At 42.5% G+C, this 16,310-nt stretch overlaps 1 non-coding gene across 1 annotated transcript; it reads right to left on the bottom strand.

Annotated features, from left to right (window-relative positions):
* Positions 1–15,581: 15,581 nt before the first annotated feature.
* LOC113894818 lies at positions 15,582–15,716 on the bottom strand. Its single transcript, XR_003511663.1, has one exon. It is a non-coding gene; the product is annotated as a small nucleolar RNA SNORA70 (small nucleolar RNA).
* Positions 15,717–16,310: the final 594 nt, after the last annotated feature.

Genomic DNA, 16,310 nt, shown 5'->3' with positions numbered 1-16,310 from the left:
CATGGGTCCCTTCCAGTGCCTCATCCTCAGAGCAGCCAAAGAGACACCTTTAGCATGAGAGCTGCATCATTCCCCGTCCCTGCAAATACTTCACGATTTCACATTCATCTTCGGAACACAATCCGCAGTCCCAAGCAAGGGCTGCTAGCCCTGTGTCCCACAGCCTCACTTCTTGCTTGTTCCCTCTTTTCAGCTCACCTCCAGGCGCAATGGCCCTGCTTGGAGCTGCTCTCATGATGCGCACCCTACCCTCATCTCTGCACACTCCGCTCAGATCCCAGCTTCAACCGTGCTCGATGCTGGTGTCTTCAACCTCCATCAGCCTCGCTGCTCCCCACTTAGGAAGCCAACGTGGCTACGAGTCAGCCTATCTTTTTCCAGTATTTTCACAGCATCTCATCCTTTCCCTTTGTAGTACTTGTCATGATTGTAATTAATAAATTAGGTATGTTTAAAGCCGAATTTTTCTTCTCAGGAATTAAAGGTCCATGGGCCAGAGACAGGGTCTGACCTTTCCCCACTGCATCCCTCGTGTTTTGTCCAGAGCCTGGCATATAGTAGGTACTCAAAATAATTCTAAGAGTAAATGTAAATTTAGGGACTTCCCTGGGAAGGGAACCCATTGGCATGCTGCAACCACTGAAGCCCATGTGCCCATGAACCACAGTGAAGAGTAACCCCTGCTTGTCACAATTAGAGAAAGCCCACATGCGACAACAAAGACCCAGTGGATCCAAAAAAAAGAGTACACAGGGGAGATGGGAGCGCCAGGGACCCAGGTCAGCCGCCAGCAAGCAGCCTCCCAGAAACTGGCAAGCCTTCAGAGCCGAGTGGCTGCCAAAGACTTGGTCAACGAGATTCCTTTCTTCCCCTTTTGCTGCTGGTATTGAGGGATGTGGAGATGCAGGCTGGAGCAGCCAAGGTTATGAAATATATATGTTTTATTTTTTAAAATGGCAGTAAATTGGTGTCTAGTTTGAAACTATAAACTTCAAAAAAAAAAATATGCTGAGGTTTTCTTGACATTCAGCTTTGGTTGCCTTGAAATTCCTCCCCAGCCCAGGTTGACCTGATGGGAAGATTCGAGGTGGGTTTTGTAGTGGGGGCAGCTGCTGCGGCCAGAGCCAGAGTCATGCCTTCTCTGAAAGGGAGAACTACTGTGGAAAGGAAAATGCCTTGAGGAGCTTTCTGGATCTGAGACTGTAGGCGTCAGGGAGGGTCTTGTGTCAGAGGGGTCATGAGACTGAACGGCGCTGCCTGGGAAAGTGGAGGGATTCTTGTTCCGGAGGTTTGGGGTTCAAGGTGAAGAGAGCAGGGGGAAGGAGAGAGAGAGGAGGGTCATCAGTGGAAGCTGGAGCTCGGGTGTAGGAGAAAAAAGTCAAGGAAACAGTTTTTTAAAGAGCAGGGTTGTCTGGTACGCACACCTGGGGACTGCTGTGGAAATCAAGGGACTGGGGTTGAATTCCATCATGGGGTCCATGGTGGAGAGTGGGAACCAGGACTCAGCACAGGTGGAAACTGGAAGCTGAGCTGGCCAGGAGAAAACACTTCAACCCCTCCTGGGACTTCTCCCAACATGTACAAAATAGTTTATAGACACTGTTTCCTAGATTTCAAGGGGGCAGGGGAGACCCCAGCTGACATCTGGTTTGCGTCTGTGGAGAGTTCCTTTCCCAGACCTGTCGCTCATCTTCATCTTTGGCATCTCTTTTCCTTTTAGGGAAACCATGGTAGAAGGAATAGGAGTTTTGGAGACAGACTGACCTGAATTTGAGCTCTGTTTCAACTGCTTAACCCATTTGAGCCACAATTTTGTGAGCTGTAAAAAGCATCTCCCAGGACAGGATTATGAGTAGGCTTAAATTAAATGACATATCATACGTTCATGGGTTAAGAGTTTAGGTCTTGGAGTTAGATTGCTTGATACAAATGCTGGCTCTGTTGTTTGCTGGCTGTCTAATTTTTGGGTATATGATTCAATTTCCTTTTATGAAAAATAAGGCAAAAATTAGGTTGTTGGGAAGATCAAATGAGATAAAACAGTAAAGCACTTAGAATTATGCTTGGCATTACATCTTGTGTTTAATAAGTGTTAGCCATTACTGCAGTTGTTACTATTATTATATATGTAAGATGTCTGGTTTTGATAGGACATTAATTAATGACTTCTGCTCTTTAATTTGTAGGAATGGAAGACCTGAGAATTCCCATGTTACAGACATCTCATTTTCCCGGAGGAATTAACTAAAAGAGAATCAACTGATCACATACATCAATTATGAAGGTTCGTAGAAGCTTTAATCATTTCTTTCCTCACTTTATCCTTCATAAAGATCTGTCGCTAAGGGGTTTAAGATGCTGTTGATACAGAAGTATTTTTATTTGGAAAAAAACAATGCTGTCAGTTTTAAGAAATATACTTTATGTTTTTCTTTGCTCTTCAACAAATCTCCTTGTAATTTAAATCGCCAGGCCTCATGCTTTCCTTGTGAAGGGTCTGCTCTGCCTTTGATGCTCTTTGACTTTCTTACATTTAAATTCCTACTATTGGGATTTCCCTGGTGATCCAGTGGTTATGGATCTGCCTTGCAATCCAGGAGACATGGTTCAATCCCTGATCGGGGAACTTAGGTCACAGGTGTTGCAGAATAACTAAGCCCACACGGGGCAGTTACTGAGCCTGTGTGTTCCGGGGCCCACGTGACACACCTAGAGCGTCCATGTATCCCAACGAAAGGTCCTGCCTGACGCTAAGATCCCGAGTGCCGCGATGAAGACCTGACAAAGCCAAACAAATAAATATTTTTTAAAAAGTAGATTCCTATTATTGCTTTAGGTTGATTGTTATCAGATTCCTTTATTTTAAATATAATTTTATTTATTTACGGCTGTGCTGGGTCTTCCCTGGTGCTCAAGGGCTTTCTCTAGTTGCAGAGAGTGAGGGCTACTCTTCGTTGCAGACTCTAGAGCATGTGGATTTCAGTAGTTGTAGCACAAAGTCTTGGTTGTTCCACAGCACGTGGAACTTTCCTGGACCAGGGATTGAATACATGTCCTCTGCACTGGCAGGCAGATTCTTATCCACTGCACCACCTGGGGAGTCCAGTTGTTACCCAAACTGCAACATTCACGTGCCAAGATTGTGAAAGCCATTCTATAACTTTATTTAGTTATTTATTTCTGGGTGTGCTGGGCCTTGTTGCTGTGCGGGCTTTCTCTGGTTGTGGTGAGTGGGGCTACTTTTCCGTGCAGTGAGGGCTTCTCATTGCAGTGGCTTCTCTTGTGGAGCACGGGCTCCCGGGCTCTCGGGCTTCAGTGACTGAGACGTATGGGTTCCTGGGCTTAGTTGCTCCATGGTATGTACAGTCTTCCTGGACCAGGGATTGAACCAATGGCTCCTGCATTGGCAGGTGGACTCTTAACACTGAGCCACCAGAAAAGCCCTGTGAAAGCCTTCTAAATAAAGGGTTTTTACAAGCACGCTTTCCAGGCCCTGTCACTGTGGAGCGGCACTCTTTAGTGCCCTGGCAGTGGTGGTCCCTCCTGGGGTAAGCATAACTAGGTGGGCAGACGGCCTGAGTTCAGGGCCTGGCTCTGAGCGTAGGTGTGTGATCTTGGTCAAAATGTGGTCTTACGTTTTCTCTTCGTCAGTTTCCTCAGGTAAAGTAAGATAGCTGATGCTGGAAGGGAGGGAGAGGAAATAGATATCTGTATAGTCCTGAGATGTGATTAATGCTCTGCAAGGGTTGGGTCTTGCGGTTAATGGCTAGGATACTTTAGTAAATTATTTCAGGCCCCAAACCAGACTCTTTCCCGCCCCTGGCTCAGGAAGTCACGAAGTCTAGTAGTGCTGGAAGGCCAGGAAAGGCTCAGAGTTGGAGGTTAGTCTTAATCCCCAGCCCTGAAAGGGTACCGTCCTCCTCTATATCGCTGTCTTCATTTCGTATAAAATGGGTCTGAGGCTCCCTCCTCATTACCTGCAGTCCAGAGATCTTCTCAGACCTGTGTACTTTCTCCTGCCTGGGGCGGGATTCAGTCCCCCCCTCCTGTGGGGGACTTACAGCCAGGCCATTTCATTTTCCCCAACTGGTTCTTATAGATTCTATAAGATTCAGATGATAAAATCAATGTGAAATGATTTTTAAATTGGGAAATGTTAGAAAAATACGTTATCTTATACTAAGTTGGTAATAATGCTTATAGTAATAAATACCCAGGCTTATCTGGAGCTTGTTTTTGCTTGTAGTCATAATGCTGGTGCTCTTAGGCATCCAATTCCCTTCCTTTTGCAATGGTGGTCACAGAGCAAGGTTCTATATCCAAGAAAGTTTGTGAAATACGTGTTAGTTGATTTTTGCTGATTATTAGCCACAGGATATGATTTGAAACAGGAAGATAGAGATTTTTTTGCCGGGGCGGGGCGGGGGGGCGGGGGCGGATAATTAAGGAGAAGGAAATGGCAACCCACTCCAGTGTTCTTGCCTGGAGAATCCCAGGGACGGGAAAGCCTGGTGGGCTGCTGTCTCTGGGGTTGCACAGAGTCAGACATGACTGAAGTGACTTAGCAGCAGCAAACTATCCATGTGTTTTAAATTTGGATAACCTTGAAGAATGTAAAAGGGGTTTATTTTCAGGCATTATGTTATAGATAGTTGATTTCAAGCTCTGAAATGAGTGAACATTTCTTTATTTCCAAACGTCTGTTCTTTTTTGGAATCCTCGATCTGCTTTCTCATTTGCACCTCAGGAAGCACAGCTGGTCATCAGTAGAGGTTGTGGGAGAAAGTGCATGCCGTTCTCCTCAATCTAGCTGCACTCTTTACTGGAATGTTTGTAAGTCTGAGCAGGATGACCAGTCTCCATGTTTGGTGGGAAACCCCATTTCAAATTCCTCTAACCTTGAGGGTCACCACTGCCCAAAGTCACCCCTTGTTTCAGGGACAAGCCCCAGGACTCTGGTCTTCTCCAGGACAGGCTTCTGTTCTGCCTGTACAGTGTCCATCAGTAATGTGGGTTTTTCTACACTTCCTTATATGAAAGATTTTTCTATAAAAAGTCCATACGCAGACACAAACTCATTTGCAAGTAGACCAGAGCCTCTGTTCCTCTCCAGTCAGAATGTCTTCATGTGCTAAGAAAAATCTGATTCAGGGATTGAAAATCATGACCATAAAGATTGAAGGCAGGAGGAGAAGAGGATGACAGAGGATGAGATGGTTGGATGGCATCACCAACTCAATGGACGTGAGTTTGAGCAAACTCCGGGAGATGGTGAAGGACAGGGAAGCCTGGTGTGCTGCAGTCCATGGGGTCGCAAGGAGTTGGACACGACTGAGCAACTGAAATGAACTGAACTGAACTGAATATGAAAGCACCTTTCTTCTGTTTAAGACCCATGAGTTCAAGAACTATTTAATATTTCTCTTGATTTTCCCCACAACATTTTCTTTGTGTTATCATTATTAAATTTATTGTATGCGCCCAGGGCTTTCCAGTGGTTGATGGTGTCTATATAGATTACACATACCTTGAGGACAGAAACTTCCCTTTGCTCATCATATCTGGGAGCTTTATATGTGTTGTGTGCTAAAGTGTTTTTGACTGGAATAAAGTGTGGGGTTGGGAAAGGTAGCTTAAGAAATATTGAAAGACAGCTACTAGACAATTTTCACTTTTTGAACAATCAAATGGTTTTATATTAAAAATGGCTATCAAATCAGTCATGGTAATTTTATAAAAGATAAGGTTATTGGTCATTGTTTTAAAAAGCACAGAATTCATTTAATTTTAAAAAATCAAGGATTTATTAGTGGGAAGACCCTATATACCACGAGGCAACTAAGCCAGTGTAGGTCACAACTACCCACGTGTGCTCCAAAGCCCGTGCTCCAGAACAATAGGAGTCACCCCATGAGAAGCCCAAGCACTGCAATTAGAGAACAGCCTGCATGCAGCAATGAAGACCCAGTGAAGCCAGAAATAAATAAGTAATAAACAAAGTAAAACCCCAAAAGAATTTATTAGCACTAAGGCAAATTTTTTTCTGCCAGTTTTCAAGTAGGTGGGCCTTTCTAGGGCAAATATTTTATTTATAGCTTATTTATTTTAACCTATCTTTGCCAGTTAGCCCTCAGATTTCTGAGTTTTATCAAATACACATCTGTCCTTGGGTTTGCTGGGAAAGCCTGCTAATGGTATAAGTAAGTTTTATTCTAAAAAAAAAATCCTTGCATTATTGGGATTGGGAATTTGTAGAAGCATGTAGTTTGTTTTTGATACTGTTCTCTTAAAAATAAGACCTTACTTCAAATAAATGAAATAAATTTGGGGTCACTAATACAACCAGGAGGACTGGCAGCTATAACTCTTTATTATATGTGAGCTTTTAAGGAAACTGGGTCCAAGGGCATTTAAGGATACAGTTTTCTGGGCATTCAGGGTCTGCCCTCTATTGGTGAGATTATTTAAGAAGCCTTTACCCCTCAGAATTCTGTGATGGGAGGACAGAAAACCTTTTTAGCAAGTAGTGTGATTCCTGATTTCGGTTCTGGTCTTAGAGAGGAGGGGATGATCACCCTTCCAGTTCCCAGTTGTTAGAAGCATACATTTGGAGTCTTTTAGGGTTCGTAGCCCAGGAGAAGGAAATGGCAACCCACTCCAGTATTCTTGCCTAGAGAATCCCGTGGACAGAGGAGCCTGGTGGGCTGCTGTCCATAGGGTCACGCAGAGTCAGAAGCGACTTAGCATGCATGCATGCATTGGAGAAGGAAATGGCAGCCCACTCCAGTGTTCTTGCCTGGAGAATCCCAGGGACAGAGGAACCTGGTGGGCTGCCGTCTATGGGGTCGCACAGAATCGGACATGACTGAAGCGATAGCAGCAGCAGCAGCAGTGTTCGTAGCTTCCTTCCTTGAATCCAGTCATAATCCTTTCCAGCATTCTTGACATGCAGAGTGAGAAATGAAGGTAGTTTTGCCAAAATGTCCCTTTGTGCCACACTATACACCCTGAACACACCTCTAACTTTAAATTGACTGCAAGGCCATTAGTTTTAGCCTCGTGGTGAGTGTGGAGAATCAGCTTCGTTTCAGATTCTGGTGCTGCTATTTTCTAGCTGTGTGAGCTTGGAGGAAATCACTTAAGATTTCTTTCAGTTTTGTAATGTGTAAACTGAGACCAGTGGTTTCTGTTGTTGGTCCCTCGTGGTCCAGGGGTTAAGAATCTTCTTGCCAATGCAGGGGACACAGGTTCTATCTCTGGTCCAGGAACTAAGCCCCTGCGCTGCGACTACTGAGGCCCTCTCACCCTAGAGCCTATGCTCTTCAACAGGAGAAGCCACAGCCGTAAGTCTGTGTACCGCAACTAGAGAGCAGCCCCTGTTTGCCACAACTAGAGAAAGCCCAGAATGAAACGTCAAGCAATGAAGACCCAGCACAGCCAAAAATAAACATAAAATTTAAAAGGTCATATCTAAATCCCAGGGTGATATAAACGAGATAACGTTTGTGATGACTTAGCATGCTGGTAGGCAGTGCACACTCATTAAATGACAGCTATTACTATTACCTCTGTACTTGTAGAATCCCTTTGTGTCTTATTTTTACAGACCTTGATAGCAACTTCTGTGACTATTTGTTGAGCTGAACTGATGGAGTAGAGTTTGGTCACAGAGCCCATATGATATTGAACTAAGAACCCAGTTAGGTTTGATGGGTTGGCAGATCCCTTAGATTCAAGCCGTTGGTCTTGAAGGACCTTGAACCAGAGTGCTTTCTTGGTTTGTTGTGAACCTATTGCTAGTATCAGAAAACAGCTCAAGTGCATGTGAGTGAGAGGCATGGCCTCTGCAGAGGAAACAACATTAGAGTTACTTACCGATTTCTTGCTGAGCTTCAGTGCTAGCTGGCTTTTAGATAAAATGCAAATGTCTTTAAGAGAACACAAGTGTGAACTGAACTGCTATATGACAGAAGAGTTTATGAGTTAACCTTTATTGAGTGTCAATAAAATTCTGCACTATTAACTTAAACAGGAAGAGACTATTTCATGACAGTCTCAGTACCCTAAGCTTGGTGTTAATCTCTTTGTCTTTGTTACTATTACAGTACATCGTGTAGTGCCAGCCTTGGAACACAAAAGTTCAGTGTTCTGGCGTGTGGAACTGCTCAAGAAAGACACTGGAATTCTAGCTTGTCCAGCTTTGATTACACTGTGCATACCACACAGGTGAAAATTTACCAAAATGCCTCTACTTCAGTGGTTCTTAATGCAGCTGTCTTTTGATGGTCTTTCCTCTCATTGTTCATTCCTGAGTCTCATATATTTCCCCTGTCAATACTAAACTATCTTTAGTGGTGATATGCATTGTTTTTGAACTCAAGTTGTAGAGGAAAACTACCTGCAGTGTTATTTACAATTGTCAAGATATGGAGGGGCTTCCCTGGTGGCTCAGTGGTAAAGAATATGCCTGCCAACGCAGGAAACACGGGTTTGATCCCTGATCTGGAAAGATCCCACGGGCCTGGAGCAACTAAGCCCTTCCACCACAACTCTTAAGCCTGGGCTCTGGGACCTGGGAACCACAACTACTGAGCCCATGTGCCCTAGAGCTCATACTCTGAAACAAGAGAAGCTACTGGCGTGAAAGCCCAGTAGCCAGAGAGTAGCTCTAGCAGCTAGAGAGTAGCCCCGGCTCGATGCAACTAGAGAAAAGCTGGTGCAGCAACAAAGACCCAGCACAGCCATAAATAAATGAATACAATTTTAAGAAAGAATATGGAAACACTCTAAGTGTCTATCAACAGATGAATGGATAAAGAAGATGTGATATGTAGTAAGAAAGAAAAATATTGTGTGATCTCACTTATATGTGGACTCTAAAGAAGTTGAACTTATTAAAGTAGAGAGTAGAATGGTAGTTTCCAGGGTCTAAGGAGTAGGCAAAATGGGTGCAAAAAGTCCAAAGTTTCAGTTATGTAAGATGAATAAATTCTGGAGGTCTAGAGTACAGTTTCATGTAGAGTCTAATGACTATGGTTAATAATACTGTATCTCATCATGCACACACACCAATGGTAACCATGTAGGGTGATGAGTATGATAATTAGCTTGATTTTGGCAGTCATTTCAAAATGTATACATATATCAAAACACCATATTATATACTTTAAATATATACAATTTTTATTTGTCAATTATATTTCAATAAAGCTGGGTTGAGGGGAGAAGAAAACTACTTATCCTTCTCATTAGCTCTCCTATCGGAGTTGGTGCTTACATTATACAGATGCTTTTGTGACCGTAAAGGCATCACTGACATGCAAGAGAAAGCATTTAGCTTTTAACAACAAATATAGATTGGAACCTTCTAATCACTGTAATCTTTCACTAAGATAATAGATACGCAAGGCTTCTGCTCTGTAGAGAATAATAGCTAGTGCTTACTGAGTACTGACTCCGGGCCAGGCTCTGACTTAAGCCTGTGTACATATTAAGTCACTAGTCTAGTCTAGAGTTAGTCGCTCAGTCACGTCCGACTCTTTGCGACCCCAGAGACTGTAGCCCACCAGTCTTCTCTGTCCATGGAATTCTCCAGGCAATTCTCCGGTATTGGAGTGGGTTGCCATGCCCTCCTGTAGGGAATCTTCCCAGCCCAGGGATCTAACCCAGGTCTTTCACATTGTAGGCAGATTCTTTACCATCTGAGCCACCAGGGAAGCCTGTATTATTAACTCACTACCTCGAGGGAGTGAAATGAATCCCATTTTACATACTAGGACACTGAAGCCCACTGAGATGAGATATATTGCCATGGTAAGGGGTCAAACAGGGATTCAAATACAGGCTTTTGACTCCAGCAACTGAGTTCTTAAACATTAAATGACTTGTCTTTTGAATGCCAAGAAAGACTTCAAACATCAATTAAGAACATTCTAGAAATAATTTACTCCTACTATAACCCCCTTAAAAGAAACTCAGAAGAAAATGATGAGACTTTAGAATAGATTATTTTCTGCCCCCAAACATCTCATGGAAATACACGTTAAAAAGGCTTTTGGAATATTGTGTGTTTTGCAGGTTTTCCCACTTATGTTTCTTGGTGTAGGTCAGTGTTCTAGAAGTTAGGAGACTCTGGTTCTATGGTCTGCTAGGAAAAACTGTGTCACCAGGGCCAGTCCTCCTCTTTGAATCCTTTTCTCACATAAAATATTAATATACTGCTATTCATCTTGTATGTTGTGAGAATCAGATGTAATTGATATGATGACGGCTTAAGTACACAAAATGCTCTGTAAATTTAAAGCGATATTATTGTTGTTTACCATCACTGGTCACATATGGAATCATGTCAGTTCAGGGTAGAAGAAATGGTGGTGGCACCAAGAACCTCCGAGAGGGCAGAGAGCTGGAACTGTACAGCGGTAGAACTTCCCAGAGCTGTAATGTTTGTCTTGCATTAAGATACTCATAGGATCACTTATTTCTGGATAACCAGTGTTCCAACTTCTCTGAGTCACAGCTTTTCTATTTGTAAAAGAGAGAGAATAATATTTGCTTCTCAGCATTATGAGGATTCACTGTGGCAGTATGTAAAATAATAGCCGGTCACATGCTCTTTCAGGAAATCCTCAAATAGCTTAATATTTTGAAGATGAATAGAAGTCAATAAATATTTAAGTATTACCATATTGAGAAGTTTCAACTATTCTTACCAGTATAGCTTGAGAAAGGTATGAGATATAGATGGCATCTTTATTTTATAAAAAACATTGGTGCTGTAACTACTTAAAAATTTTAGCAAATGACAATACTACAAAATCTGATAAAATTATCAGTTCCTTTGAATTTATTTATATACACAATCAAATAATTCAAATAATCTGTGAATAATGGCATGTAGTGAGCAGAATAATGAACCCCCAAAGATGTCCATGTCCTAAATCTCTGGAAAATATGTTATGCTATCCACCAAAGGAGAATTAAGATGCAGAAAAATTGTTTGCTAACCACCTGACTTTACAATAGGGTGAATCCTAGACTATACAGGTAGACGCGTATAATCAAAAGGTCCTTAAAAGAGGAAGAGGGAGGCAGAAAAGGAAGAACCAGAGAGATGGCAGCCTCAAGAATTGGCCTGATGTTGGCTTTAAAGACAGAGGAAGGAGGCCATGAGCCAAGGGGTGAGGACAGCCACCAGAAGCTGGACAATCCAAGGATGCGTCTTTCTCTCCCTCTAGAGCCACCAAAAAGGGATGCTGACCTGCTAACACCTTGATTTTATCCCAGTGAGACCCATTTTGGATTCCAAACTATGGAACTATAAGATAATATATTTGTGCTGTTTCAAGCCACTAAACTTTGCTAATTTATTACAGCTGCCAGAGACAAGGAACACAGGCAGTTTTGTTTCTTTCTTTCTAACACTTTTGCTTCACTTTTAATTTTCTGATTACATTGACTGAGATTTTCAATACAATGTTTAATAGCAGTAGTGATATTAAATATCTTTATCTTGTTTTTGATTTTAAAGGAAATGTTTCTAACATTTTGCTATTAAGAAACATGTTTGTAGGTTGTGGTGATTCTTTTTTTTTTTTTTTTGGTCACCAGGCATGGCTTGCAGGATCTTAATTCCCCAACCAAGGATTGAACCTGGGTCCCTTCTAGTGAAGGTGCAGAGGCCTAACCATTGGGCTGCCAGGGAATTCCCAAGAAAGTGTTCTTGTTTTGTTTTTTTAAAGAACAATGTAGATTTCCATGGCAGTCCAGTGGTTAAGACTCTGCCCTTCCAATGCAGGGGATGCAGTTTCCATCCCTGGTTGGGGAACTGAGATCCTATTAACTGTGTGGCATGGCCAAAACAAAAAGTAAAAAAGAAAGATATTTGCTGTAGGTTTCTAATATATTCATGCCTATATCATTTAAGGAAACTCAGTTCTTTCCAATTTTTATCAGGAATAGCTATTGAATTTTATCAAATGCTATATTTCAGTCTCCCCATTCTTTTGTTATGTGTTTCCTCTCCCTCCCTCTTTTTTGGTATCAAGAGCATAACATAATTAGATTATTTTCCCTATCCTATATTTTTGGGAGGGGTGCTGAGTCAGGGAGGAAAGTACTCTTTTAAAATCAATGAGTCCTTTGGCCCTTAAAGTAGAAAAGGTATCTTTACTGTTGTGGAACTCTCAGAGCACTGCTAAAATGGTTAGATGAATTAAAAAAGAGGAGTGAGAGCTAATTATGACAGTGTTTTGTGGACAGTAAATTTAAAGTAGCAAATAGTGCAAAATACGTCACTAAAACCTTTAAAGATAAGTTCTCTCACCCAACATTTTGAACCCATTTTTCCATTATCCCTTGCATTTGTTTATGTTTGTTTTGACTGATACTTTATGAAAGGGAGACTGAACAGGAAACTCCCCAGTTATTCAACACCATGTTTCTCAGATAGTTGATGTTTTATCTACCCATCATTTCAGCCACAGGTGGAGTCAACAGCTCTTTCTTCCACAGTCTGAAAACGTTAATGTGCCTATCTGTTCAGTCTGTGACTTGATATACAGGTTCAATATAAACGTGGTTCACCTGCTTTTCTTGTTCTCCTATTCCAACCTGCCCCTCCACTTGTAAGTACAAACTCATAAATTAGCTAGAAACGTTTGTGTCTGGTTGGCTGCCTATTGTATGCTCTGCTGAAGCACGTTTTCCACATGGGACTTTATTACTCTTGGCTCTTGTCATTGCCTTGAATGATAGATTTGAGTCGACACTCAAATCAAGTTCCAATTCAAGCGAATCCGAGTACATTTTAGAGTGGAGATGTGAACGAGGATTGAGGCAAGCAATGAAGACGAGAAGGCGGAGTGGAAAAGCATGCCAGAGGGTGAGGTGTTATGGACGAGGACAGCTTTGAGGAGAGTCGCTTCTTGGAGCGGCCCCTGTGATAGGAATGCTGACTGAGCTACAAGACACAGGCATGCGGACTCCTGCATGTCTGAGCTGTGGCAGGTGTTGATTTAGATCAAGTACTATTGGAGAGCAGCATTTTCCAAAGTGTTCTCTGGAGACTATATCCTTTATCCTTTTCATGGACATTCCAGTACATATTCTTATATTTAATGATTTTTTTTTTTTTTTGGTGGAACACCCATTACTAGATCATAAGATATTTTTAGGGAACACAACTTGATCCAAAAGAAATAAGGAATAGATCCCTTAAGTCTTTTTTGCTTTCACTATTTGGCATTGATATTTATTCGATATTGATATAAGAGAACAGAAAAGAACAGGCCTATAGAACTATGTTATCATGTCTGAGTTAATGGAATAATCATGCAATTTTTATCAAGAATTGTACTCTCACTGTTTCATATTTTCACACTCAGTTGCTCATAATATCCTTGGATGGCTTGTTTTGTATCCCTGTGGGTTATTGCTTTCTTCCACTTATTTATTCAACAGATATTTATTGAGTGCCAACTCCCTGCCAGGCATTGTGCTGGACATTCAGAACTAAAGAGTAAACAACAGAGATTCTCTGTGGAACAGTACCATGGGAGTGCTGTGAGAAATTAAATCCAAAATGCAAAGGGAGCACAGAAGAATGTCTAAATTGCGACATGAAGAATAGATAAGAGTTGGGGAGGTGAAGTGGGGTTTTAGGTGAAGAAGGGATGAAAACGTGACAGACTGGGGCTCTGGAAGTGACAGAGAAGAGCTTGGTTGAAGAACTGAAAGACAAGGGCAGGTTGTAAAAGTACAGGAGAGAGAATGATGAGAGGTAAGGCCAGAGAATTTTTTTTTTTAAGTTTACTTACTGTTGATTAATTGATTATAAAAGGATATAGATGAAAAGCCAGATGGAAGAGATGGATAGGACAAGGTATGTGGGACGGGCACAGAGCTTCCATGCTCTTTTTGGGTCCATCAGTCTCCCCAAATCTCCATGCATTCACCAACCTCGAGGCTCTCGGAACCCCGTACTATTAGAATTTTATGATGGTTCATCCAAGACATTAACTCAATTTCCAGCCCTTCTCTTTTCTCACAAGAATGGGGGGTTAGGCCTGAAAATTCCAAGCTGTCTAATCATGATTTGGTCTTTCTGATGATCAGTCCCCATCCAGGAGCCCACCCAGGGTCACCTCATTGAACAAAAACATTCCTATCACCCAGGAAAGATTGGTGCTTTATCCATTATGTACATTAATAAAATAGGTAAGTCTAAGTGAGTTTGTTGTTTTTGTAACTTTTGTCTCTCATTTATTCACTTGAAAATATTTACGGAAAATCTATAAAAATTGGGTTCATCTTTGGTACACCATCCAGTAGAGGAGAGAGATAAACATGTAATTATCAACAAGTTGATAAGTGTTTCAGCAGTGATAAGTAAAAGTAATTAGTGGAGCATAGAAAATGGGAGAATTTAAAGTTGGCAGGAAGGGGTGTTTAGGATGTTGACACATGGATTGGGTCTTGAAAGAGCAATAATTCTTTTTTTGACAGAAAAGTAGGATTTACTGGTGGAGAAGGGGACGACAGAGGATGAGATGGCTGGATGGCACCACTGACTCGATGGATGTGAGTTTGAGTGAACTCCAGGAGTTGGTGATGGACAGGGAGGCCTGGCGTGCTGCAATTCATGGGGTCACAAAGAGTCGGACACGACTGAGCGACTGAACTGAACTGAACTGAGCTGATGCTTAAGGAGGGGCTTCCCAGGTGGCTCAGTGGTAAAGAATCCACCTGGCAATGCAGGAGACACAGAAGTTGTGGGTTCAATCCCTGGGTCAGGACGATCCCCTGGAGTAGGAAACGGCAACCCACTCCAATATTGTTGCTTGGAAAATTCCATGGACAGAGGAACTTGGTGGGCTATAGTCCATGGGGTCACAAAGAGTCGGACATGACTGAGCACACAAAACTATGAGTAAGGAAGGGACGGCACTAAGGCTCTGCTAACTGCTGCTGCTGCTAAGTCACTTCAGTCGTGTCCGACTCTGTGTGACCCCATAGACGGCAGCCCACCAGGCTTCCCCATCCCTGGGATTTTCCAGGCAAGAATATGGAGTGGGTTGCCATTCCCTTCTCCAATGCATGAAGTGAAAAGTGAAAGTGAAGTCGCTCAGTGGTGTCCGACTCTTCGCGACCCCATGGACTGTAACCTACCAAGCTCCTCCATCCATGGGATTTCCCAGGCAAGAGTACTGGAGTGGGGTGCCATCGCCTTCTCCCTGCTAACTGCAGAGACTGTCAGTTGTCCAGGGGTCCTGGTTAGGGATGTGTCTGACCTGTAGCCACCTGGGATGAGCTGCTTTTCTGCCACCATGATTTCAAATTCATCCATATTAAACCAGTAAATCCCCATTTCTTGGGGATGTGGATCTTTTGGTAGCTGGGGAACTTGAACTTGGTTCTGCAGAGGGCCTCAACCTCATGCTTCTTGTTCTGCAGCTTGGTGTGGATGGACATAATGTTTTGGTTAGTGGCTACTGTGCCCTGGGGCTTTCCAAAGGCACCATGCATAACCGTCTGGAGCCTAGACCAGAGATAGCATGCCAATTATAAATGTCCACCAGAAGGGTTGTCTCCAAGGTCCCTTAGGGCAGCCCATACAGGCCACAGGCTGCGCACACCACCAAGGAGGCCGCTGTTTGCGGCTATTGCACACTGGGCCCCCATGGGGAAAAGAGGAAGGTCAGCTCAATTGGCTGCAAAAAATTTTAAAAAAGAGCAAGAATTCTTCAGCTGGATGCTGAGGATGGGATGGAGACAGTTTCAGGCCCAGGAAGCAGACAAAGGGATCCTCATATAGTTTAACATGGGGTGAGGGTTGCTGACCAGCAGGATATGATGCTAGGCAGAGTGGGATTGCAAAGGGCTTGCTACTTTATCCCCAAGTAAATACCTGCATGATAAAAAGTCCACAGAGGATTTCAAGCAAGGGAATGGCATGATTAGTCTTCTGAATAACTGTTTTCATTGATGGTTTTGGCACATGCACTTGACGTATAATGAAGAACATTACAAAAATCTGCTGTTGGGTTCATTGTAGTTGTGCCCTAAACAGTAGCACCATCCATGAGAAATCTCACATAAGGTATTTCTTGTCAATCAGCTTTGATTCTTTTGAGGAAGTAGTATTTTCACTTTACAGATGATGTAAACATGTTATTGACATATTTCTTTTTTTGTTATGGACACCGGGAAGCTCAGAATCATACAATTTTAACTCATATCTTTTCACTACAACTGTCTTTGTGACCTTGAACTTTGTTTAAGTCTGGTTTTCTTGATTGTTTTTAAATGTA

This window comes from Bos indicus x Bos taurus, chromosome 6, assembly GCF_003369695.1.
Source record: "Bos indicus x Bos taurus breed Angus x Brahman F1 hybrid chromosome 6, Bos_hybrid_MaternalHap_v2.0, whole genome shotgun sequence".
In the NCBI taxonomy this organism is placed as follows: domain Eukaryota; kingdom Metazoa; phylum Chordata; class Mammalia; order Artiodactyla; family Bovidae; genus Bos; species Bos indicus x Bos taurus.
The sequence above is the reverse complement of the archived record's forward strand: the minus strand, read 5'-3'. Positions and strand labels throughout refer to the sequence as shown.